The following is a 13053-nucleotide window of genomic DNA, read 5'->3' as shown; positions in this document are numbered from 1 at the left end:
TTATTTCCAAATTAAATATCAGCGCCATACATTGTGATAGGGACATAATTTAAATGGTGTAATAAGCAGGAGAAATTGGTGAATAAAGTACATAGGTTTTAATTATGGTAGCATGTATAAATGTCAAACTATAATGGCCAAAAGCTGAGCAATAATTATTTTTTTCCATTTCTTTCTTAATATTCCTGTTAAAAATGGATTTAGAATAAATTAAAAGATGTATCACCCACAGAAAGCCTAATTGGTTGCGGAAAAAACAAGATATAGATCAATTCATTGTGATGAGTAGTGATAAATTTATTGGCAAATGAATGGGAGGTGAAAGTTGCTCGGATGTAAAAAAATCTCAACCCTGTAGGCTGAAGTGGTTAAAATGTGAGGCAATGGTGGAGACACCTGCCAACAGAAGATACAATGGTCTAATCCACTGCATTTTGCGGCTAAACCTGCTTCTTCAGGCAACAATGGGAGTCACTAGGAGGTATAATACAATATTCTAAGAATATTGACCATTAAGTCGTCTGTTGGGAGAGAGAGATTAGGCATTAGGAAGGGGTTTACATTAGAGAGGTTAAAGCGGAATATAACCCTGCATTTCAACTTTGCTCTAAAACATTATTTACAGTATATTATATGCAACCAGCATTTTTTTTTTTACTAGACCAGCATTGGAAGGGTTACACAGAGCTTTCAAGTTCCTGCACAGAACTGCAGATGCATCCGAAGCTGACATAGATACATTTTGTTTACATAAATTTATCTAAGTGTGGCATGTGACTCATCTCTCTGACTGAGAAGGAGCTGGAGGACAGCCAAAGAGTGTGTAACATTTATCACTTGTTACATTCTATTTAGTTAAATGTATCTACATGAACTTCTGCATATCTCTCCACGGAACTTTAAACCTCTGTGTTTAACCCTTCCAATGCTGGTCTAGTAAAAAAAAAAATGCTGGTTGCATATAATATGCTGTAAATAATGTTTTAGAGCAAAGTTGAAATTCAGGGTTATATTCCGCTTTAAGGTTATGCATCATTCTGCTGGTGTCTGTTGTCGTGAATACTTGCGTGTTAGCGCTCAGACCTTAGACTAGATCCCAGATGTTGATGCTAAGGATTTAACACCTAGTCTAGGATATTGTTACCTTGCTATTGTTATTTGTAGACTAGATCCCGGGTGTTGATGCCAAGGACTTCACACCCAGACTAGGATATTGCTTATGTATTGATCTCCTGTGTATGACTCTTAGCTATTACTCTGACTCTGATCCTGCTTTCTGATCCTGTACTTTTGCCTATCTGCCTACCTGTTGCTGAACCTCTGCCTGATTACCGATTACTCTCTTGTCTCACGATCCTGTACCGATACGTACCTTCCTGTTGCTGAACCCCTGCCTGATTACCGATTACTCTCTTGTCTCACAATCTTGTACCGATACTTATCTCTCTGTTGCCGAACCTTGCCTGCCTGACCATTCTTCTAACCAGTGGGCCCTCGCCACTGGTGAGGTGTTAGCTACACCAGCTCCTCTGGTGAAGCAGTTCTGCTAGGCTGCAGTACAGCCTTAATTACCTGCCCCTGGGTAAACTGTCATTGTAGTTTTATTGTGTCTCCTAGGCTGCAGTACTTCCTGAATCACCCGCTCCACAGGAGATTCGGCCTCCTCGATATTGTTTTCTCCAGCTTGCTGGAGCTTGTACTCTAGTATACAGTCAGTGTCCTGATAGTACCTCACCAGCCCCTCTGGTGAGGTCTTGCCAAACTATTAAAGTTACGGTTGCACCAAACACTACACACTCAGCTCTTTGTCTTGCTATACTGGCATTATTGGTGATTCTGCAGATCACACATAATCTGGTATAGTGTCTGAATTATTGGTGATTCTGCAGATCACCACATAATCAGACATCTGAGCAACGACATAAGACCGTTACAGTTTTCTTTATTTTTAAAAGTACTTAGTGAATGGCAGTTGCTCTGTCCAACTGCCAAAAAAGTGTGCAGCGAGCAGGGAGGCTGGCCAGCATCTTTTTCATTTTCAGGGAATGTCTTTATAAAAAATAAAGGCCATGCTGGGAATCCCTTATAGAGAGATGGACTAGCCTAAAATCTGTCAGTTCTGTCAGATTTCACCTACCTACTGTAAGTGACAGCAACAGAGAAAAGTAATTTATGACTCATTTTACTCATTCTTATTTGTATGTGTTTTAAATTTTAAGATTTTTGCGATGGTTCCTCTTTAAGATCAGAGGGAAGCATTAAAAAGGAGCTGTTAGCCATACTATCTCAGGAGCCAGGGAAAAAAAACACATATATAAGTAGATAAATACTTGTTTTACTTACATAACATGTGTATTGCATTGCCCATATTTAGATTTTAGTGATTTTTCTATAATAAAAGAAAAAGAGTAGAGTAACATTAAACCATGTCACTGAAAAATCTGTCAAAACGTTGATGCAAAGATGATAGTAGAATATCAGCAATCACATTTTACCATGGCCTCAGCTTGCTCCAAACTGATCTGGCAATTTCATTAGGGATGCTCATTTGAATTTTGTGGAATTGAATTTTCTGCATTTCCAATCCGAAATCAGCATTTCCAATTGGACCTTGGGAATTGTAAAATGTAAAACTGATTTCTGTGTAAGTACTGCATTACCACAACTCTGTAATGTTAGCCCAATGACTCGGGAGCATTGGACCAATCAGAGAATGGAGTCTCAACTCAGAAGTATTCGGCCAATCAGAGAATGCAATTACTCTTCATTCACAGTCTAGTATATATTGGCTTTGGACCATTACTAAAAATTATGTATTTATGGTAAATTAAGGATATTTAAATACATTATAACCACGGAGCAATCGGCAGGACTGGGACACAGCAGGGTCTATGATGGAGGATTCTGACAACCCGCAGGATTTTCAAAAGGCCCGAGTCCCCGCTCAAGGGGGCGCGTTAGAAGACGCAGGAAAACTGGGGGCAACAAGGGCCCAGTTCCTCGGAACTCACGACAACAGAGGGACAATTATCAACTAAGGAAGAGAACTTAACTCAGGTGAGCAACGTGATTAACATTTCTTCATATGAACTGAACCCTGTGGAGTTGTCAGTGTTAGAAAAGGGACTGGGGTTTGTGCCCACCCACAGTGATACTGTGTTTGATTGGGAGGTCGACCTCTTTAAATTCATTAGGAGATTGAAATTGAGAGCTTTCTTCAAGGATAATATGCCTGACACCATTGTGGATGAGAGACTGTCCAGATTTATGCAAAGGTCCAATTGGTGTCCTGATGAGCAGTTTGCTGCAATTGAGGTTTTTGAGAAGGCAGTTAAGCGAGAAATTGCAGCAAAATGGGACGGTAGCAAGTATGCACATCCGAATCTCACCACTGCGCAGAGTGCAGCGCTGAAAGGACTGGCAGATAATCCTGAGATCATCATCACTAAAGCGGACAAAGGGGGGGCTACGGTGGTACAAAATATGCAGGGGTACCTGCAGGAAGGTCTCAGACAGGTTTCCAATACAGCTCATGTAAACTGTTTCAACTGCCAACTGAAGGAGAACTCCACAAACACCAATGCAGGTTGTAAGATTCAAAAAGTTTATTAAAAATAAAAGATAAAAAATACACTTTCTACTCCATGTAACCAATGAGAATTACAAACAACACAATCTAATATCACAGTCTTCTTATTATCTTCTGGTCTTCTTTGTATAGAACACTTCCGGAAGCTAGGAGGAAAACAACTGGTTAACAATAACACATAACCTTCCCACCCGGTAAGTATTTTCTCAGCGTTCCCACCCACTTTAATGAAAAATGGACCTTATTTGGATTTCCTAAACCCTGAGTACTAAAGTAATTTCAGTTTAATGCTTCCCTGACAAAATCATTATATAGTACTTTAAACTCTAAGTTTGCTGATCAGCAAAATCTTTCATAACTCAATAGTAAATAGAGTACTCTTGTTTTTTTTTGTTCTCAGTCTGATCAATTATTCTGGCTATTTTTCTTGTTCAATAGTTCAGCCGTTTCTTAGGAAAAGCCAGACTAATAAATGTATAAGTTAGATAGTTAAAGGTTAATAAATTGGTTGGTTAATAAGTTAATAATAAATAATAAAAGAAATAAAATTGGTTAGTGAATTACTAAATTCTTAGTAAATTAATAAGGTTACTAGAATTAAATAAGAAGAAGAAAATAACTCTGTCACTTTTTCCTATGAGCAAAACTACTCAATATGCTTGCCCAAAAAACAGCAGAAAAATAAAAACACAACGGTTTCTTTATAAATCTCAGCTTCTGCCGCTCCTGTATGTAATCTCTTCTGTTCTTTTGCAGGACCAGTCTATTGCCAGAGAAACAGTCTATTAACAGGTACTTCTTCTAAATCTTCTTTCAACACTACTGGTAAATGGACATATTAATCATTTCTCCTTTCTTTCACAGGAATCCAGTCGGACCACTCTTCCCATAGGTAAGTATTTCTTCCAATAAAACTTCGCACTATCTTGTGCACCACACATAAAATAACCAAAACAAAATGGCTTCTTGCATTTATTACTTTGGTAAAGTCAGTAAGCTATAAGAGGTTAAGATAGGCCTCTAGCGGACAGGACAGTAGCTCATTTCCTTAAGCAGATTCACTTTTCTCTCAATCTCACTATCTCTTAGTCTCAGGCCTAGTATATGGGTAATATGCAGTTTCTGTCTTCCATAACACAACTGTTTTCCCATTACAGCAACCATTCAGGCCACTTTTAAAAATCAAAATAAAATACAAGTGAGATTATATTCATCACAGTAGGGAGGATAATTCTCAATTCTCAGCCTCCTAACACTACACTTCAGAAGTGGGGGATATTACCAGAGCCAAATTTACTGTAATTAAAAATGTTTAAAAATCTTTCCTGTGGCATGCTGATTTATCAACACATTGATCATATTTCATACGTGTCATCTTGAACGATTTCTTTTCCAGCACTTCAGTGTCAAGAATCACTGCCTATCATCTGTCTGGTTATCTTTCCTCTGTCTGAAATCTCTCTCCTGGCTTTCCCACTCCTTGTCAGCTTTACAGGACTGATGGCTGGCTTATCTTATGGAGGATTGAAGAATCATCATGGCTCAGTAATTTTCTCCCAAAATGTCAGCTGTCGCATCGTCTGGCCTGCTTCTACTCAGCTGTGCCTGCTGCATCTTTCCCCTTCTCCTGTCTGCTCCAACTGCCAACTCAACCCCTCAGAAAGCTGTTATATCTTCCCTAACGGCTCCCCTGCTTGTGTGTCTGGTTGCTTAGCAACCTTCCCTCAGCCATCAGCTCTGCCTACCCACACATTACACATTACAACTAAGGGAAAAATGCCCTTACTTAACAAACCTGTGTCAGCAGCGCCTCTATTTAAAGCTGCTGACCAGGTAATAATATAAAAATAAAAATAAATAGATCCCCCTCTTTCTACCTGCTACACTCATTACACCAAATGTGAATGTGACCCCACCAGTAGTGTGAAGGAGAAAGTTGATTGTTTATTATCTTGTGCACTAGAAGATGGTATAGTGGATGAGAAGTTAGTTAGGGGGCTTACGGTAGATTTCCCTAGCATCCCCTTACTATATCTACTCCCTAAAATTCACAAACAGCTGATAGACCCCCCCGGTGCGACCCATAGTGTCCAGCATGGGGTCAGTGTTGTATCCACTGGCAGGTTTTTTGGATGTGCACCTTCAGTCCATTGTTAAATCATTTCCACATTGTCTAAAGGATACCACTGACCTTTTGACGAGACTGGAAGCACTAGGTGATGTCCCTGGTGACATCATATTTTGTAGTTTGGATATCCAGAGCCTGTTCACAGCGATACCCCAAGATGAGGCTATAGCGGTGATGGAGGATAGATTGTTGGAAACCAGTCTCCCCAATGGGTTGGTGTACTTCCTGCTTGACATCCTTGAATTAACCCTCAAGTCCAACTATTTTAAATTTCATGATCAGTTCTACATACAACGACAGGGGGCGAGCATGGGTTCTCCGGCTGCGCCATCCATTGCTAACATCTTTGTGGAGTCCTTGAAACGCACAATGTTTCTGTGTAATCCCAAATACGCTGGCCACATATTTCAGTATTATCGTTTTGTGGACGATGTGCTGATGATGTGGAGGGGCCCCGAGGAACTGCTCCTTGAGATGGTAAGCGAGGCCAACCGTACTCACCCCACTATCAAACTCTCTTTAGATGTGTCTAAGGACACCATCAATTTTTTAGATGTGTCGCTCAAAGTTTCTGATGGTCGTTTTGTGACTAGGTTGTTCCGTAAACCTACGCATCGGAACAACCTATTGTGCCCGGATAGCCACCACCATAGACATGTTGTTAAAGCTATTCTAAGAGGGCAGTTTCTCAGGGCCAGACACATTTGTACGTTAGATGAAGATTATGAGAGAGCGGGTCGAGCCTTGACTTCAAAGTTTATAAAGTTTATATTAGGCTATAATCCTAAAAAGATTGATGCTGTGAGAGATGAAGTGGGTGGTATTGAGAGATCAGTTCTGCTACACAGTGCAGGCAAGGAGGTTAGGTCTAGGGGTATACCATTTGTCACTAGCCTGGGGAAGAACACCGAACTTATCAAAAACACGGTACGCAGGTTTTGGCCATTGCTTAGTAATGATTGTGAATTGGGAACATTGTTTAGGGAGGAACCCATATTTTCTATCAGGAGGGGTAAAACCATTTACGACAGGGTCAGACACACCGACACTGCTCCCATCAAGAAAATGATCAGCACAGGTAAGGCTGGGACTTATCCATGCCTTAACTGCAATATATGCAATGCCATTATTAGAGGTAGCACAGTTGGGCATCCACATACAGGCCGCAACATCGTGATCAAAGGGAGACACTACTGCTCTACTGCATGGGTCGTTTATGGGCTCAAATGCCCATGCGGGCTCATGTATGTAGGGGAAACCACTAGAGCCATAAGGTCCCGTATACAGGAGCACAAGAGAGCCATTAGCAACTTTGCAGAAGGGAAGCGGGGTAGCTATGACACTTCTGTAGCCAGACACTTTGATGCAGCAGGGCATAATGCAGCACAGCTCAGATGGTGTGTTTTGGAAGCTGTGGCACCCACTAGCAGAGGAGGGAATTTGGAGAAGGTATTGAAACAAAAAGAGGCACGTTGGATCCACAGTCTGGATGTGGTGGCCCCTAGGGGGATGAATGAACGGTTGCCGCTCAAATGTTTTTTGTAGAGCCATAGTTCATTTTGCTAAATGCGTTAGTGCAATATTGCTGTAAAAGTTGGTATGTACATTAATTTTAATTGTATGTTTTATTCACAGGTGGTCTTGTGGCAGTCCCTGATCGGAAGTGCCTGTTCACGGTCAGTTTTTTACTAATTTTTTTTTGGTAGCCGATGAGGAGTGCCTTACGACCGCTCGAATTATAAAACCTGGAAATGCAGGGTTAATGGACTGGTGGGTGGATCCACTAAGGGTGTGGTCCTTTATATGTGTTTGTATATATATATGCCTGGGTATGTTTCATTGCTGTTTTACACCTGATGAAGGAGGATGTTCCTCCGTAACATGTAGTGTTCTTATTCGTGAATACACAGCATCTTGATTGCAGCCAGTGGAGTGCCGTCTCTTTTGTCATGTTTGATGGTGTACGAGCTGTATGAGCAATCCAGCTGAGGCAAGGCACCGGCATTGTGTCTCACAATGTCGGTGGAGTCGAATTCGTTTATTCAATCAAAAACATAACAAGCTAAGACCATCGCCACATGCTGACATGTTTCGGGCGCTATACGCCCTTAATCATAGCACAGGCACAAGTGAAAGGAGTGACCCATAAAAAGATTGGAGCCACACCCGGTAGCACAAGATCAACTGACCCCGCCCACAAAGACAGTGCATATAAAACTCTGGGGAAATAAAACCACAAGTAAACCCCCAATTGGTTAATCAAATACATACAGACATAATACAGTAGTAAAAATGTGAAAACATATGATTAAGCACAGTAATCCATTACGCAGCAAAAATTGCAAAAATTGTACATCTGAGAATACAGTTAAAAAGATAGCAAGCAGACAGTAAAACAACACCACCACTTTAGGTAACTGAATTTAGGTCCCATTTTGCATTTAGACCTCCTGGCGAGCGTGTCCCTAATTGGAAAATCCAAAAGGCCTCCCTAGTGAGACACGAGACACTAAGCATGTCCTTAGTAGTTTACGGCATTTTCAATGGCAGGACAACTATAGCTGCATCACCATAGATGTAAAACCGTTATATTCTTGCATTCCTCATGCCCTTGCCCTGGATGCCATTGATTATCATATGGCCAGATACTCCGCTTTCTCTGAGGACCTACAGTTCTTCGTCGGGCGTGCCGTACACTACCTGCTTACCCATAACTATTTTCTTTTTGAATCGGATTTTTATTTACAACGTTGCGGTGCCTCAATGGGAGCAAAATTTTCTCCCTCACTGGCCAATTTATATATGGGCTGGTGGGAGGAACGTCACCTTTTTAGTGATACCAATACCTTTTCGGATCATATTAAGTGGTATGGCAGGTACATTGACGACCTTTTGGTCGTCTGGGATGGCACGCGCGACGAGGCACTCCAATTTGTGGAGTTGCTTAATGCCAACTCCTTTAACTTGGTGTTCACTTCCCAGTGGTCCCTCATGGAGGTCAATTACCTTGACCTCATATTGAGAGGTGATTCCACTTCAGCATCCGTTGTTTCCGGCACATACCGCAAGCCCTGCAGTGGCAACTCCACCCTGAGGGCCAACAGTTGCCACCCGTCCCATACCATCCGTGCGGTTCCGGTGGGGGAGTCAATTCGGGTACGGCACAACTGTTCTGATGTTTCGGCCCTTGGAGTGGAGTTAGATGCTGTGGGTTCCCGTCTTGCGGAGCGTGGGTACCCTCGCTGGATGATAGAGAGGGAGAGGAGACGGGCCCTTAGCAAAACAAGAGACGAATTACTAAACTCTGGCCCTCGCCAGATACTGCAAAGGTCTAATACTGACATAACCTTTGTGACTACGTATAGTCAGGAATACAAACAAATCACACAGATCGTGAGGAGGTCTTTACCTGTATTGCAGGCTGATAATTCTCTCAACCAGATTATTAAAAAGGGAATCAGATTTGCAAGCAGGAGAGCTCCCACACTGGGGAGTATCCTGTCACCAAGTCTTTTCTCCCCCAATACACAACGGCCATGCTGGTTGACCACACCAGGTTCCTACAGATGTAACTTTTCTACCTGCAACTACTGTGCTGTCCATACTTCTACTCGCTCCGTTACCTCTTTTTTTAATGGTAAAACTTTCTCTATGAGACAATACATTAATTGCGATACGAAGTATGCAATTTACCTTATTTCATGTTCTTTATGCCACATTCAATACGTCGGGTGTACTACCAGACACCTCAGACAACGCATAGCAGAACACTACAGGGGAGCAGGCTGGCTAACATTGGAGGTGTCTAATGTGGTGAAACATTTTAGATCGGTCCACTCAGGTGATATGTCCTCCTTTTCGTTTCAAGGTATCGAACGTGTCCAGAGGCCTACGAGAGGGGGCGATGTCTATAAACGACTCCTCACTAGGGAGTCCTTTTGGATTTTCCAATTAGGGACACGCTCGCCAGGAGGTCTAAATGCTAAATGGGACCTAAATTCAGTTACCTAAAGTGGTGGTGTTGTTTTACTGTCTGCTTGCTATCTTTTTAACTGTATTCTCAGATGTACAATTTTTGCAATTTTTGCTGCGTAATGGATTACTGTGCTTAATCATATGTTTTCACATTTTTACTACTGTATTATGTCTGTATGTATTTGATTAACCAATTAGGGGTTTACCTGTGGTTTTATTTCCCCAGAGTTTTATATGCACTGTCTTTGTGGGCGGGGTCAGTTGAGCTTGTGCTCCTGGGTGTGGCTCCAATCTATTTATGGGTCACTCCTTTCACTTGTGCCTGTGCTATGATTAAGGGCGTATAGCGCCCGAAACATGTCAGCATGTGGCGATGGTCTTAGCTTGTTATGTTTTTGATTGAATAAACGAATTTGACTCCACCGACATTGTGCGGATTTCACTTTCTACAGTACTGGATTCTGAGGTTCTAGCAGCCTGTTTTCCTGCACTGCCGGTGGCTGGAGGTTTAGAGCGGAGTTCCACCTTTGTTGTGGCATTGTGTCTCAAGTAGTCACTACTTGGGTTGCTGCTTATCCTACATCATTCTCTTTGTTGCATTGTAAAATGTCCCTCTGTGTGTTATTTCTACTTAAGCCCCTTGTGGGAATGAATAATTACCTGGTGAAGAGGACATTTTGGTGGCTCCCTTAAGATTGACGGAATATTCCTGGTGACATCACACAAGCTGCTCTCTGGGGACTACCATGGCATGGTAGCTACGCTCTTCACGGCACTTGAGCAGAGGGAAAGCCCTTTATCCAAAATAAATTCCCTCGGGAATTCCAATCTGCATGTGGGAAAGAGATAACAGAGCTTGGCAGGGGACCCCACATGATTCTTTAAAGAGGAGCTGTTAGGTATAAGGTTTCAGAGGAAAAAAAAATATATATGTAGCTAAATATTAGCTGTACTTACATTACATATGCATTTCACTGTCCACGTTTGGATTTCACAGAATTTTTATATAGTATTTGCAGAGATTGATGCTCCTGACAGCTCATGGCAGGTTCCATGTTTGTCTGTCTCCTATGAAGCCAAATGTGTGGTCATGTCCTCCCTGCTTCCTGATGATTCCACTCACAAAAAAGATACTAATGGACAACACTACTGCGCAGTGAAAATTAATTAGCCATGTGGCTAGGAACAATAGCGGACTCATGCAGTATACTCTAACGGAACATATGCCGTGATTTTTCAGTGCTGTGAGCTGGGATGAGTTACAAGCTGCTGTAACTTGAGCCTGTAACTTCTCACTAGCAGCCAAGGGGAGGACCCAAGGTGGGAAGAAGCAGCCCCATAATGCTTTGCAGTATGTTATGCGGCCTCTCATACTTGGGAATAACAGCCTTGCTGTTCAGCACACATCAAAATAACAGCCTTGCTGTTCAGTACACATCAAAAGTAAGAGAGATTTTTAACTTCAGTATTGCCTTTTTGGCTTCCTTCTAAACTGTTTAACACAGGAGAATAGAGGTTTAAATTAGCTTTTGCAGCCTGACAGTTACTCTTTAAGGTCTTGCGGATCTCCAGTCTTGCAGTGAAATAAAATGACTGACACTCAACCATTGCAAGAGCAGCTGTCCATTCATTGTGTGATAACGCAGCAGAGGACTATCCAGGAAAGGACAAATCAAATTAAATCAAATCAAAGATAGCTTTATTGGCATGACCAAGATTCATTACAGGTATTGCCAAAGCAAGGGGAAATAGGGGCCATGGGAGGGGGTGGGGTAGGGGGACAGTGGCTAAGCAGTCTGTGGACATTTTTTTAGGTTTACAGTTCCATTATGCTCCTCTCAGTCTGTGGCATGCTGTGACATAGTGTGCAGCGATTGTCACTGTGGATTCCTCTTCTCCTAGTAGGATATATGTTTTTCTCTCATCTTCTAGTGTGAGAAAGTCTGGGAATAGTTCCAACAATTTCTTAAAGTAAGTGCCCCTGGTTGCAGTATATTTGGGGCGGTGCAGCAGGAAGTGGCTTTCATCCTCAAGGGTCTTCTGCTCACAGTGTTGGCATAGTCTCTTCTCCCTGGGTTTGTATGTCTGTCTGTGTCTCCCAGACTCTATTTCGAGGTTGTGAGCACTCAATGTGTAGACACTCAGGATTTTCCTCTCTTGAGAGTTTTGCAGCTTTTCCAGGTATGGGGCCATTTTATATTCTCTTTGTAGAGACTGGTATATGGCTAGCTTTTGTGACTGTTTTATTTCACTCCTCCATTTTTCCACATAGTCTTCTTTGCTCTTAGCTGTGGTGTGTTTTATCTGGACTTTTGTTATGACCTGTGGGTCGGGGGTTGGAGGGAGTATAGAGCTGACCACGACTTTCAGTGCACACGGCTTTTCTTGGTCTTCATTGTGCAGCATGGCTTTGTAGTGGGGTGAGTCGGGGCTGCTGCTCTGTAGGTGAGCCCAGAAGGACAACACTCTCTTCTGTATCTCAAGCAGTAATGGGAATCTCCCCAGCTCGGCAGGCATTGTTTGAGGTACTCCGATGGACATGGAGAAGGTGTTTGCAGAACTCAAGGTGGAATATTTCTGTTGGGCTGGATTCCCATTTTGATTGGTCTGGGTAGGTGGTGGGGCCCCATATTGCACTTCCATACAGTAGGATTGGGGTGATGACACTGTCAAATACTTTCAGCCAGACCTTTACTGGTGGTTTGATGAGGTACAGTTCTTTCCTGATGGCATAGAACTTTCTGCATGCTTTGGCTTTTAGGGCCTCCATGGCTGACTTAAGGCTTCCTGATTGGTTGATTTCCAGACCAAGGTAGGTATATTTATCAGTTCTGCTGATTTCACAGTCATTGAGTATAAAGGATGGGACAATGTTTCAGGCAAGCGTGTGGACAGATCAACCCTGCTCTGTCTTTCAAATGGTTCATTAGCAATGATTTTGATTATGAAGATACTCAAATTCTCAGTATTAACCAGAGTGAAAGAAGCCTGTAAGAATGAGCGAGGTACGCGTGGCTAGATCGTTTTTAGCATAGAAGAGAGAGTAATTGCATGAAGAAAGGACTAGTGCTTTATTGTTTTATTAATACTTTGGGGATCAATAAATAAAGATAATATCAAAAAATTATGCAAACACTGACCAAACACAACAAGCATTCCTGTGAAGCTCAGTCTTATTCATTGGGTGTCAATGTGATTTTACCAGTGATGAGCATGAATTTCACATAATTGTAATTCATAATTACAATGCAAAATCATAGTGAGAAAGTTCAGGAAAAATCATAATTAATTTCATGTCAACATAATCAAGAACCATAAGTTTGGTTAATAGCAAGCCCCCCCTCCCCCCCCCATGCTTTTG

The sequence above is a fragment of the Hyperolius riggenbachi genome, chromosome 4 (genome assembly GCF_040937935.1).
Source record: "Hyperolius riggenbachi isolate aHypRig1 chromosome 4, aHypRig1.pri, whole genome shotgun sequence".
Classification (NCBI taxonomy): Eukaryota; Metazoa; Chordata; class Amphibia; order Anura; family Hyperoliidae; genus Hyperolius; species Hyperolius riggenbachi.
Note: the sequence above shows the minus strand (reverse complement) of the source record.